We start from the raw sequence: 14,059 nt of genomic DNA, 5'->3' as shown, positions 1-14,059 counted from the left end.
AGGTGTTTTTGGAATTGTGATACTAGACTGATGTTTGCTTTTCTCATTAAAATTCAAAATGTCAATAAAGTTGGCATAATCAACTCTTTATCATCATAATTACACGCTTTAACTTACAGTAAGCAATATTGACATATTATTTCATTATGTTAGGCTTGGTGTTAATACTCATGTCAAGTCAACCTTTTTTTCCTGGAAAAAAATCTAGTCATGAATATAATGACGATAAAAAGTATTTTTGTCAAACACATTTACAGTTAACAATATATTCTAGACCTATATGTTGTTTTATGCATCTAGAAATAAAACATACTGATACCATGGTTGGACCATACAGTACCCTGTCAAAATCCATTTTATATGGTTGTAACATACAAACCCATATAAAAATTCATACATATACATATTTTAAATATATGTATTTAAATACATTTTAATATGAGTATTCCATACATGTTTTAAACATATATATTCATATATCAAGAGTATCTATATATGTGATATTAATATATGTATTTATATACATTTTAATATGGGTATTTCATATATGTTTTAAACCTATACATTCATATGTCAAGAGGATCTACATATGTGATATTAATATATGTATTTATATACATTTTAATATGGGTATTTCATATATGTTTTAAACCTATACATTCATATGTCAAGATGATCTACATATGTGATACTAATATATGTATTTATATACATTTTAATATGGGTATTTAATATATGTTTTAAACCTATATATTCATATATCCAGAGGATCTACATATGTGATATTAATATATTGCATATATATGTAGCATATATGCCAAGATCGGTTTTGATATAGGGACATATATGTCATATATTACATTTCCGTATGGGAAACCTTTTCAACGCGTGTGCAGCAGGCACGTATTGTGACAAGAGGCATGATGCACATGGTTCACACACGTCACAACAAACACACATTTGGAATTCACGCCCCTCAGAAGAGAAGTCACTGGTCACCAAAAATGCTGATACATGCATGCTGCACAGACGCAAGAGATGTATATAAAAAGCAGAAAATTACTATACCATAGCATATAAAACAAAAAATACAGGTTATGGTACAACAGACATCAGCTGGCTTTAGCAAACAATGAACTTGCCGACAGCCCTGAATAAAAAGAAAAACATTACTTTTGACTTTGACAGACATGAATAAGTCTTACTTGTGTGAACAGGATGAGATTCTTGCAGTGGTTTCTCATCAGATGAGTCTTTTTTGTTTTTTCCTCCTCCATAACACATCGCCAGGTTCGTCCATGACAACAGAGGATGATTCATCATACTAAGCATCTTCATCTGTAGCTGGACAACTAGAATTAAAACAGATTCACCTTTATGTAATTGTATAACAGCATGTCACTTCTTTGGTACATACATGAACACACCACATGACAAAAAACGAATTACGAATTAGCTATGCAAACAAAGTAAATAAGATGTAACTCGATTTGATGGTTATACTATTTGCAATCTAAGCTTATCAGTTAGTTGATTTCCATATTTATAAGAAACTTGAATGAAATCATTATGTTAAATGATTTGGTAGTAGCAAATGTTTAAAAAACAAGACTTACTGTGCATAGTTCACGTTATCTTCGAGCTGCATCTCAGACGGACCGTGATCGATTCATGTTTTCTCGCGGCGGCAAAAACACAGGCCTCACGTGGTTCTTGCTTCGGCATCCAATGTTTAACTCCATCATATTGCCGGGATGATAATCCTCCGATCTAACGTGAACGCTATACACCACCGCGTTTTTCTGAAGCACATGGTGAACTGAAGTCGCGTCTCTCGTCTCTTTCCTCGTGCTGCGCTAAACACACCCAGACACGGAAGATAGCGCGGTCTTTATTCTTCAAAAGAAACCTGTGGACTCATTGTCCTGACAGGCTGGAGTTTGAAAAACCTCCACTAACACAATTATTAACCATGACGATGCTAAATTGAAACTACGGAGAATCACATCAATTTGCGACTGCTTTTGCTGAATACAACCGCAGCACTGCCAATGTAGAGCATGTCAGACGAGCGCCTCTGACTACGTAATATGACGCGTTGTTGAAAAAAACAGGGATTTTGAGAGCGGTCTTAGAAAATTTCAGCTTTTTTACTAAATTTATGAGCTTAGAGTTTTGTAAATGTTTTTTGCTTTCGCATTTAATTTTCATATGGTACTTTCATACAAGGTTATATATTTATCTCACAAAAAAATGTAACCTTAAAGTTGCACTTTAAGACTGGCCACTGTAATATTAGTATAAGGTAAACTCAACCTTATTTTGTTTAAAGTGCATATTGCAGGTTAAATTTTTTGTGAGATAAATATATAACCTTGTATGAAAGTACCATATGAAAATTAAATGCGAAAGCAAAAAACATTTACAAGACTCTAAGCGCATAAATTTAGTAAAAAAGGCGACATTTTCTGAGACCGTTCTCAAAATCCCTTTTTTTTTTCAACAACGCGTCATATTACGTAGTCAGAGGCGATCGTCTGACAGGCTCTACTTTGGCTCAGTGCAGTGCTGCGGTTGTATTCAGCAAAAGCAGTCGCAAATTGATGTGATTCTCCGTAGTTTCAATTTAGCATCGTCATGGTTAATTATTGTGTTAGTGCAGGTTTTACAAACTCCAGCCTGTCAGGACAGCGGGTCCGTTTCCTTTGAAGAATAAAACCGCGCTATCTTCCGTGTCTGGGTATGTCTAGCGCAGCATGAGGAAAGAGATGCGACTTTACTTCAGCATGTGCTTCAGAAAAACGCGGTGGTGTATATCGTTCACGTTAGATCGGTGGTTTATCATCCCGGCAATATGATGGAGTCAAACATTGGATGCCGAAGCAAGAACCATGTGAGGACTGTGTTTTTGCCGCTGCGAGAAAACATGAATCAATCACGGTCCGTCAGAGATGCAGCTCGAAGATAACGTGAACTATGCACAGTAAGTCTTGTTTTTTTAACATTTGCTAACTACCAAATCATTGAACATAATGATTTCATTCAAGTTTCTTATAAATATGGGAATCAACTAACTGATAACCTTAGTTTGCAAATAGTATAACCATCAAATCGAGTTACATCTTATTTACTTTGTTTGCATAGCTAATTCGTAATTCGTTTATTGTCATGTGGTGTGTTCATGTATGTACCTAAGAAGTGACATGCTGTTATACAATTATATAAAGGTGAATCTGTTTTAATTCTAGTTGTCCAGCTACAGATGAAGATGCTTAGTATGATGAATCATCCTCTGTTGTCATGGACGAACCTGGTGATGTGTTATGGAGGAGGAAAAACAAAAAAGAGTCATCTGATGAGAAACCACTGCAGGAATCTCATCCTGTTCACACAAGTAAGACTTATTCATGTCTATCAAAGTCAAAAATAATGTTTTTCTTTTTATTCAGTGCTGTTGGCAAGTTCATTGTTTGCCAAAGCCAGCTGATGTCTGTTGTACCATAACCTGTATTTTTGGTTTTATATGCTATGGTATAGTAATTTTCTGCTTTTTATATACATCTCTTAGGTCTGTGCAGCATGCATGTATCAGCATTTTTGGTGACCAGTGACTTTTCTTCTGAGGGGCGTGAATTCAAAAATGTGTTTGTTGTGATGTGTGTGAATCATGTGCATCATGCCTCTTGTCACAATACATGCCTGCTGCACACGCGTTGAAAAGGTTTATGATAAAAGAGGCACTCATGTTCACAAAATACTCGCAAGACACTAACTTGACACTAAACTCTGATTACACAGGAGATTAAGTGAGTATCAGGCAAACGTGAGTGTCTCTTTTATCATAAACCCTTTACATGCTTGTGCAGCAGACTTGTATTTTGACATCACATGCGATGCACATAAGTTTACATGATGCGCTGAACACATATTTTGAAATTATGAGCCACACACATGACGAGCTCAATGCATGTGACCAGCTTCGCAACGTGTGCCCTCGAAAAAGAAGTCACCGGCCGATACTGACCCAGATCATCAAGATGTTGAAGCTGTTTGGGCTTCAGAGCATCTTGTCAGCACCTTCTTCCACCAAGTACACAATTCCTACCATCGTGAAGGCATGGCAGAATGAGAGATTTGCAGTAAGCGGTTGTTTATTGTTAAAAGATTGTAAATGTTTGAACAATAGCATTGCATAACGCTTTCAAAAATTAATATAAAGCTGAATCATCACCAAAACCATCAATTCCACTTTGACTATAATTTTTTTTTATCAGAACTGCATTACTTTTTTGGTACACTGTTAACAGGGACAAATAAATGTAACCTATTTAAATATTCTGTTCTGGAATACTCCAGGTCACCACAGGCTCTACAAGAATACAGCACTGTCCTGTCTTCCACTACACCTGCTCCCCTCTCCAGATTCATCCAGAGGATCAACAATGAGGCTGTTGAGATCTATTAATCACAGCATTCACAATTTAACACACTAAATTGTTAAATGTTTTTAAATGGGTCAGATTGTATATCTTTCTTTCGGTGCTACATAAATAAATCTAAATCAAATTACAAATGCAGATCTGCTTGGTATATATCTGATCTAAACGTCATGAACCAGTTTTTATACGGTAAGACAATTTGTGATTATTGTTTATTGATTGTCACAAAATGGGGGGGGGGTATTCAAACCATTTATAAAGTCCTCCTTCCTCTGGAACCTGTCTTCTAATGGCTGACACATGCAGGTAAGGGCGCCTGCACAGAATGCCATAGGCCCAGCAGATAACTTGCCTATGCTGTATTTAGTGGTATTGTCTGGAGATGGGAAAACTATTAATATTGTTAATTTGAATATTGACTAGTGTCAGCAAAAATTGTGACTAAGTCATGACCTATAGGCAACTTGTAATTAAAACAAATTCATTAAGATTGTTTTAAAACAAATTTATTAAGATTGTTTTAACATTCAAATCTTTAATTCACTGTTAATTTATACATGCATATTAAATAAATGAGTAATAAATAATCTCTGCCATAAACATACTAATTTTAACTGGCCTGGCCTGTAGCACATATGGGTTCAGACAGCTCACCTCTTCTGCGGTGATGAGCAAAATCTGTATCACGTAACGTAAGTGTGGATGATATTAACGAGTGTTACATAACTAATAAGCATTAAACAGACGTAAAGTACCAATACTATCTTTGCTATTGCATGATATATGATAATAATCTGTACAATCTTGTGATCTGAGCACAGTATTACATCTCGCCAGATAGTGTCTATAAGCACTGATCTCACCCAGACATCTGTCCTTTTCTCCTCACATAACACTTTTATTTGTCTCCTCTGACCGTTCTGTTTAATCCTGACCAGTCTCTGCACTCTTGGCTGCATAGCAAACTCATAATTGCATGGCTGTAGTTCGCCATACGAGTATGAATAAACATTTACTCGTTCCTCAGCGTCCGAAGAACTGCCATTGCGATCCATCCTTTGCCTCTATTTACGTCACTTCCGGTTTAGCGGTTTTTAGAGGTGGGACTAAAATTTCCTTACAAAAATGACTCCAAAAGCCTTACTAGTGTATTTATAATTATATTTCAAAGAAAATCTAAGTCCTACAGTATTTTTCTATACTTTGAGTGACTGTGTGGTTTAACTTACAATTTGCTCTTTAACTCCGGAATGGTAATGTTAATTAATAAAGATAATAAATTGTTATTCATTTATTTCTTCATTTCTTTGTGTTTATTATAAGCAGCCAGTTATTTAAAATACGTAGGCACTTTAGTAGGATTTGTATAAGTTCTTTAGATTTGTTAAAGTTAAATTAATAAATTACATGTTCTGTAATATTTTTACATTTAAAGCAAAATTTCAAACATTACAAACACGCGTATCCAGAGCAAGTGATCTTCTTCAACGGCCAAATGCATGCAACAGACACTCCCATCTCTGAAATAGCCTGAAAATTTTAATCCCGTCTGAATCGGTACATAAAATTACAGACACTGTGTGGGACACGTTGAAACTCAAACGTCGTTTGGAAAACTAATCCCGTCCGAATAGTGCTCAAGTGTGTATTAGTACATGTTAATGATATGTAAAAGCTACATAACCCAAAGTAAACGATGACGCAAGTTATTGTCTCCAACGTAAATCTTTTTTCTTGTACTACAAAAAACACACAAATTGTAGGCAACAGTTTACTATGAGGGTAATTCAGTTGCAAAACTCGAGAGGTTGCCGATTTGAATGTGAGAACTTGTCATATTAATACATTAGTCAACATTTGAAGTGGATCAAAAACATTCATCAAAGTTGTCCTAAGACAAGAACGGGTAATGGGTATTGGTTTAAAGACAAGTCTTAGGAAAGGTTTTGATCCACTTCAAATGTTGACTAGTTTATTTGTATTTGTAAATTGAAATTTACACTCACAGCTCTGATGTGAAAAGCTGAATGTTTCAATTTGCACACACAGACAACAATCAAAACACCCGTGTTACGAAACTGAAGTTGCAGATTAATAGTTGCAAATGTGTAAAATGGCATTCACATAAACACAATGACAGACACAAATGTGACAGACCTATTCATTTACGCACTTTACTTCAGTTTCGCTGTACAACTTCAAGTCGGCGCTTACAAACTCTCAGATCTGGCAGTACAAGTTCAATTCCTGACGCTTTAAAGGACAAGTTCAGTATTTTACACTTAAAACCCCTGTTCTCAGATTGTTTATGATGAAATAGAATGGTTTTGACTGAAATTTGGACACATATGATGCTGGCCCGAGAATTCTCGGGTGTTTCTTGTATCACCTCCCACCTCTATAATGGCTATAGGTGCACAGGAACAATTCTTCCTAAAATGCATTAAACTTTCATTTACAAAGACGTGAAACTTACTGAGTTGTCAGGGGTGTCCAGTGATATGCTCACACAAAAATCGCTGCAAAAGACGCATTCCAACAGGTTTTATCGTAGTTTTGTCCAGCTCCATTGACTTGTATTAGATGTGCTGTGAGGTACGGTATTACTCCGCGCCGGGAACTTTCTTTGTATTCTTGCAATTGGCAAAGGTGGATTATCGCCAGCCACTGGGCTGGAGTGTCTATTATTCAAGCTCTCAGCGGAAGAATGTACGGGTGTGAGGCGTTTGGAAAAATAGGTCCACAAGTTAACAATGAATGCTAAAACACCTGTTGGAAAGCATCTTTTGCAAAAAAATTTGTGTGAACATATCATTGAACACCCCTGACAACTCGGTGAGTTTTACGTCTTTGTAATCAAAAGTTCCCACCCGGACGGGTGAGCGGAAACACCGGAACTTCCGGTAAATGCCGGGAGGCAAATCAAGCCGTATTAAACACAGGTGTGAGTGGCAAGCGCGGCAACTGGGGATTGGATGAGGCGAGGAAGGAGAGGCATATAAAGAGAGCTTCAAAAACGCAAAAGAGGAGAGTAGTACCAGGGCTTTTGTTGTTGTTGGGTGTGCTGAGAAACCATTCCGGTGTACGGAGTGAAGGTCTGGGCGAAGTCACGTCTGGTAGCGGCAGAGGTTGATGTTTACTGGATGAAGAAGCAGAGAAGGATAAAGATCACGGGGCTGAGTATATTATTCATTTTTGGAGGTTTCTAAATGAGATGACCTACATGCATCATTGATGTGTTTGAGTGCCTGTTGAGGGACGACTGTTGTCGGGGAAAACGTCAGCAGTGGATTACGTGCGGGGTGAAGAGGATTTCGTCCGCTCTAAGGAGAAGGAAACAAGGAAGGAGCATCATTAATTACTGTGAGTACATGGGACATTATACAGCGTGTTATTGTGGAAAGTGCACTTTTCAACATGTGTGAGTCTTGAGCAACCAGGTTAGCGGCCCTACCACGGAGCAGAGTGGTGGGTGAGCCGAGAAGCACGGTGTGTGGAGAAATTCGATAACTACAAGGAGAAGGAAATAAGGGAAGAGCATCCTCATTCATTGTGAGTACATGGGATATTATACAGAGCATTATTGTGGAAAGTGTGCTGTTCAACGTGTATTGTGAGTCTTTCAGTAAACAGGCTAGCGGCCCTACCACGGAGCAGAGTGGTGGGTGAGCCGGGAAGTAACAACACAGGGAGAGGTGAGGAGCCACAGTAGTGACGTCAATCCTTCTGGCTTCCATTTTTACAATGCCCAACCGGTCCCGGGAACAGTTCTAGGAAGACGGGGCTTCGACCTTATTTTTCACGTAGAGTGTGAGAAGTGCAGTGGGTGAGTCTGGGCCTTTGCTGTGAGTGTGTACACATAAAATGAGTGCAGTGTGATGCTGTGTTTCTGCTGTCAGTAGCCCCCTTACTGAACTAGTCGTCGGAAAACGAGAGGCCGTGGAAGCCGGCGAAGCGTTTGCAAATCTATGCTGTTCCGTGACTGCTACATTGAAGACCAAGGTGCAGCGCTCTCTTTGACGATCCTTTGGATTTGCCTTGGCTCTGTGGAGGTGGTGGCGAAGTATACCGGCGAACCAGACTGTTGTGAGTAGAAACTAAAAAGTGCTTTATGTGTACAAAGAAAACTGTACTGCTGTAAAAAGAGTTGTTTGGATTAATCTTACCTGTTACGGAGCCTCTTCAAATGTGCGCCCCTGTTCCAGTTCTCTGTGACTGTAAATGGAAGAGAAGAGAGGGCAGCGTTCAGTGTTAACCCCCCCCCCCCCCGAAGTACAAGAGGCCTCTGGGAAGGCTCGTGCCATGACATTCTACTACACAAAGGTCTGCGAGTACACCTACCGACTGGTTGCAGTGCAGTTGCCGTAAGTCCACCGCCCACGAGCAGTAATTGTTGTTGAATTGCCTGTTGAAAGTCCAAGTTATTACCAGCTAAGAGAACGACTATACGAGACTCAGCTACCGAATATTATTTACCTCTGCTTTTTGCTACGAGCCGCCAGAGTAAGCAGCCAAAGTCCCAGTTACCCGTAAAAGTAATCCTCTGTGTTACAGCTATAAGCCTGCAGAAGGAGAGAGGCCGAGTCCAGCACCTGTGAAATACTTACCTTGCATACTGCTACGAGTTACCTGGGTGAGAGCCAAAGTCCCAGTTACCTGTAAAAGTAATCCTCTGTGTTACAGCTACAAGCCTGCAGAAGGAGAGAGTCCGAGTCCAGCACCTGTGAAATACTTACCTCGCTCACTGCTACGAGTTACCTGGGTGAGAGCCAAAGTCCCAGTTACCTGTAAAAGTAATCCTCTGTGTTACAGCTACAAGCCTGCAGAAGGAGAGAGTCCGAGTCCAGCACCTGTGAAATACTTACCTCGCTCACTGCTACAGGTTACCTGGGTGAGAGAAAAAGTCTTAGTCACTGTCAAGTAATACTCTGTGTTTACAGTTACAAGTCTGCGGAAGGAGAGAGTGCGAGTCCAGTCGCCTGGGAGAACCTACCTTGTTCACCATTACGATAGAGCTGAGGAACGGACTGCTCTAACGCATGATAAGTGTCAGGTAGCCACTCCACGGAACCCAACATTTATTGTACCTTTCTTTTAATCTGCCTCCAGGAGAAGAGGAGGGCGCCACGGGATCACGAAAACAAGGCATAGGAGCCTTGTCCCCCTGTCTTCCCCCCGGCCCTCAGCAGTGCCTTGGACCCCTGGCACTTGACCCCTCTCTTCCCCCCTGTACGGTCCATCTGGAAGACAGAAGAGGAATCATTTTAACTTCCCCCTTTCCCTTTTCCAACATTATTTTAAGTAATTTTAAATTATACTTACGCTGTTTGTCTGGTCATTGGGTTGGCTTTGGGACCTCCTCGAGGTGGAAACTAGGAAGGGGCGTGGCTGTTTACATCTGTGACAAAACAATAAACACCTGAAAATTCTCGGGCCAGCCGCATATGTCCAAATTTCAGTCAAAACCGTTCTATTTCATCATAAACAATCTGAAAACAGGGCTTTAAGTGTAAAATACCGAACTTTTCCTTTAACTTTTGCAACTTTTTCTGCGATATTTCTGATGCAAAATTGACTTGTGCAATTGTGCAGACGCAAGAGAGCAGAACGGGATGGGTGGATGGTGGGGGGGTGAAGCCGTTTCATTGGTTGATACCTGTAACAGATGGCTCGGAGTCAGATCGAGCCCATTGGGCATCTGGTTTGTAACAGCTCTAAAATTGTGACTTTAGATAACCCTTTCTCCTGATAACACAATCACCCAGATCTCTATCACCTATCAAGGTTGTAAAATGGGCAACAATTAAAACAAATGCAGTCTTCAAAGGAGATTCAAAGGAATTCCACCAGATAAACCTGAGAGCCGATCGAATGACAATCGCCAGAGACACAGGAGGGGGGCACGGACTATATGTCTCTGATGAAACCACGTTTAAAGATCACAATGAGCTGTTTAAATGTATATATATTTTATATCCCTTCACTGCATGATTGTGTATATGTGATGTAACTGTGTGTTAACACTTTAGTTAGATTTTGTTCACTGTAGCATGGTTCATATCTTAGGTATGAAATTATTATTCAACGTGATCTTAAACCCATGTCTTGTCTAGTATCAAATTAATCTACTTTTTATTTCCTAATCATTGCTATGTATCATATTACCATAAGCCGCATCAATTTCATTTAATATTGTTTTGAAGAGTTATGGAAACAAACTTTTATCATTATGCAATTACGCAAATGTGATGTCTGAAAGAACAAAGGCTTGTTTCCCGCGCGATCGAACACTTCGCACATTGGTCATTCACCTAAAATGGGCTGGGCGCGTGAAAGGTCAAAACGGCCTATCGCCCAAGCCATCATTGCTCAGTTCGCTCAGTAGCTCAGTAACTCAGCCGCCCGGTGGCTCAGGAGCGCTCAGTTACTCAGGTAACCCGTCAGTGCAGTTTGGAAACTCGCTGAGACTCACCCAGAGTCCCTCGGATTCATCATCTTTTCTCTGAGCCCTGTCTTACTCTTCCGGACAGTCTTTCCTGGCTTTGCGCTAGTTCGGAAAACTACGCGGACCAATCCGCCCTACGAAACAACTTAACGGACTCCGTCATCTTACGAACACACCTGGATTCTCTCTCTCTCTCTCCCTGCTCGCACCGCGCACATCAGAAACGTCGCACCGCATCACAAAGAGCCAAATGCAAGTATAAACTCGCTGATGTTTAAGCTTTACCCCTTATGAAAATTAAGGCGATCCTTAGAGATTTTCCGATGGTTTGTGCAGATGTTAAGCAACAGTGCTATTGACAATCTTTTACTCTCTAGCTATTTTCAATCTTTTCTTTCTCATCTGTTTTATGTTATTGTATGTGTGTATGTTTAGTTCGTCGTTATGTGTACTTCGTTTTATAGTTAATAAACCGGTTTTGCATTTTCACAATTGAATTGTTTCTGTGTTCAATGCTCATGAAATTAAAGTCACTATTTCTGCCTTTTGATCCAGCTACACACTGCGAGTAGCACTGTATATCAGTGAGAAGGTTAATTTTAAAGGCCATGAAATTAACATTAGACGTTAATATACGATTATGGATATATGTCTTCGGTGGACGAACATATTAATTAATTGTTATTATTAATTCTGCTACGCCAGGTAAAACCTGATAAACTTGTATAGTTAATTACAGTTAATTATACATAATAATCCCTTTTGAGCTAAAATCTAAGATTCCCTTGGGAATCCCCGTAGTGTTTTGGTCAGAGGTTCATAGTGTTTCAAATAACGTTATTCCCCTCCTCCAGCTGAATCGCTACATACCTGACCAATGAACAACGCATACAGTTCGACTTCCCATACGGAAATAATTATTGTTATGTATGAGACAGTATTTTCATTAAAATATCTTTAGTTTTAACAAGTTTTATATTACAGTAAAATATTTATTGGTTGGAGTTAGTCAGCCAATGAAATGGGACAATTTTGTACGAGATGACGTCACTACACAGAGTAAAACTATCGCGTCATTTTCGTGGTCCATTTAGTAGCCTGCCGTCGCGATGGAGGCATCAAACAATTCCAGGGTAAATTTTTCTTAGTAATAGTTATTAAGACAGTTTCAAAATAATAATTATTACGTTTTTTTTTTATTGATATAATGTACAACTGACGAAGGCCGCACAAAAACGTATTGCCATAGATAGTTGTTTATTAGTTGTAATGCTCAACATAATTCATTATTTAAACACTTTCTGTTATGTAATAAATGCAGACAAGGTGATTAGAACGCCAACATGAAGTGCTGCACTTGCACCGTATTATGCCACTAAATGGGGTTTATTTTGAGACAATGGCCAATTGACATCCTGTTTATTACACATCATAATAAAGTATTCCAGGGTGCTGTGATCTTTTTACTAGCTACGACTCCCCACATAAAAAGGCACTGTTGTTTGTTTTGTAGGATTTACAAATAATATAAATTTTAATAACACTAATGTTTTTATTAATACATTAACATTATTTTTCAGGAATTATTGTTGAACCATTTATTACAACAGCTTTACACACATCTGTCACTTTGGCTGGAACGTATTCCTCTTGACATTGACTTCTTAGAATTTACATGTTCTCAGGAGCTGGTCATTTTTAGTGCCATCTTAAATCAGATACCCATTCCGAATGAACTGTATGATGCACTTTATCAAGTACATCAGATGGCCATAAGAAATACTAACACAGATCCATACATCGTGGTTTCCCAAGACAGAGGAAAAACTGCCCGTCCAAGGATTCAGATTTCTGAGGATTCTGTATCCCAGATGCTTACATTAGGATTGCCTGTGATGTGTACTTCAAGGTTGCCAGGGGTAACAAGGTTCACAATTCATAGATAAATGGTGGAATGGGGATTGTCTGTGAAAGCAACCTACAGCAGCATGGCAGATGCAGAGCTAGACACACTTGTGGCAACAATCCACAGAAGCAATCCAAATGCTGGTTATAGAATAATGATGGGTCTGCTGAGAGCACAAGGTCATCGAGTACATTGGGAGAGAGTTTGTTCTTCAATGCATTGAGTTGACACAGCAAGCATTGTTTCCAGGATGTCACAATTAGGATGTGTGGTTAGGAGGACATACTCTGTTCCCAGCCCAAAGTCCCTGATGCACATTGACACAAACAACAAGCTGATACGGTAAGTTAAGTAAACATTGTATTTATTAAGTATATAGCCTACTGTATACTTAGTTCAGCATATGTGACAGAAATTTACTTTATCAAGGTACAACATTGTGATATTTGGAGGGATCGATGCCTTCTCCAGGAAGTTAAAGATAAAGACGCTGCTTAATTAAACTAGAAGAGCGATGTATTAGTGAATGATAGTTATTTTGATTTATAAACTTGTTAAAACATGCCACTAACGAGGTATACTATTTTAAAGACTATATTAACATGTTAATATGTAGAATACTTGTTAAGAATTGTGCTGTTCTGTTAATGTAGATAATGTACCTTGGTGTGTCAAATAACAACCTGGCTTTAATAACACTATCTTTCTTCCGTGAGGCAGTTCAGAAGTTTGGATTTCCAAAATTAAACAATTGCAATAGGCTTTATGCACAGCTGCACTACTTCCTGAACTTCAGTCAGCTCCTGGTTTCCTGTCTGCCATTAGTGGACAAACGGATTAATCCAGGTGTGTCTGATTATTGTTGTTGTGACTACTGAGGTCAAGCACACCTGGATTAATCAGTTTGTCCAATAATGGCAGACAGGAAACAAGGAGCTGGCTGAAGTTCAGGAAGTAGTGCAGCTGGGCATGAAGAAGTTTATTTTAATCCCAATCTACATGAATATGGGTTTACCATTATAATCAAATGCAATTTGTGTATCATGAGTTATGCAGTATGTGTGTCATGAGTTTACCATGAGATTACTATTACAACCCAGCTGTGTATATACACATAGTTTCATGTCAAAGGTCACAGAGGGTCTCAGTATAATGAATTGCCTAGAGTCAAATAGGTCATGGGACGGAGACACTGGTCTAAGGAATGTCATGTGGTTCTTCAAATTACAAGCCTGAACAGATACATATTGTTTTAAACATGGAGGGGAG

This window comes from Misgurnus anguillicaudatus, chromosome 22 (genome assembly GCF_027580225.2).
Source record: "Misgurnus anguillicaudatus chromosome 22, ASM2758022v2, whole genome shotgun sequence".
In the NCBI taxonomy this organism is placed as follows: domain Eukaryota; kingdom Metazoa; phylum Chordata; class Actinopteri; order Cypriniformes; family Cobitidae; genus Misgurnus; species Misgurnus anguillicaudatus.
Note: the sequence above shows the minus strand (reverse complement) of the source record.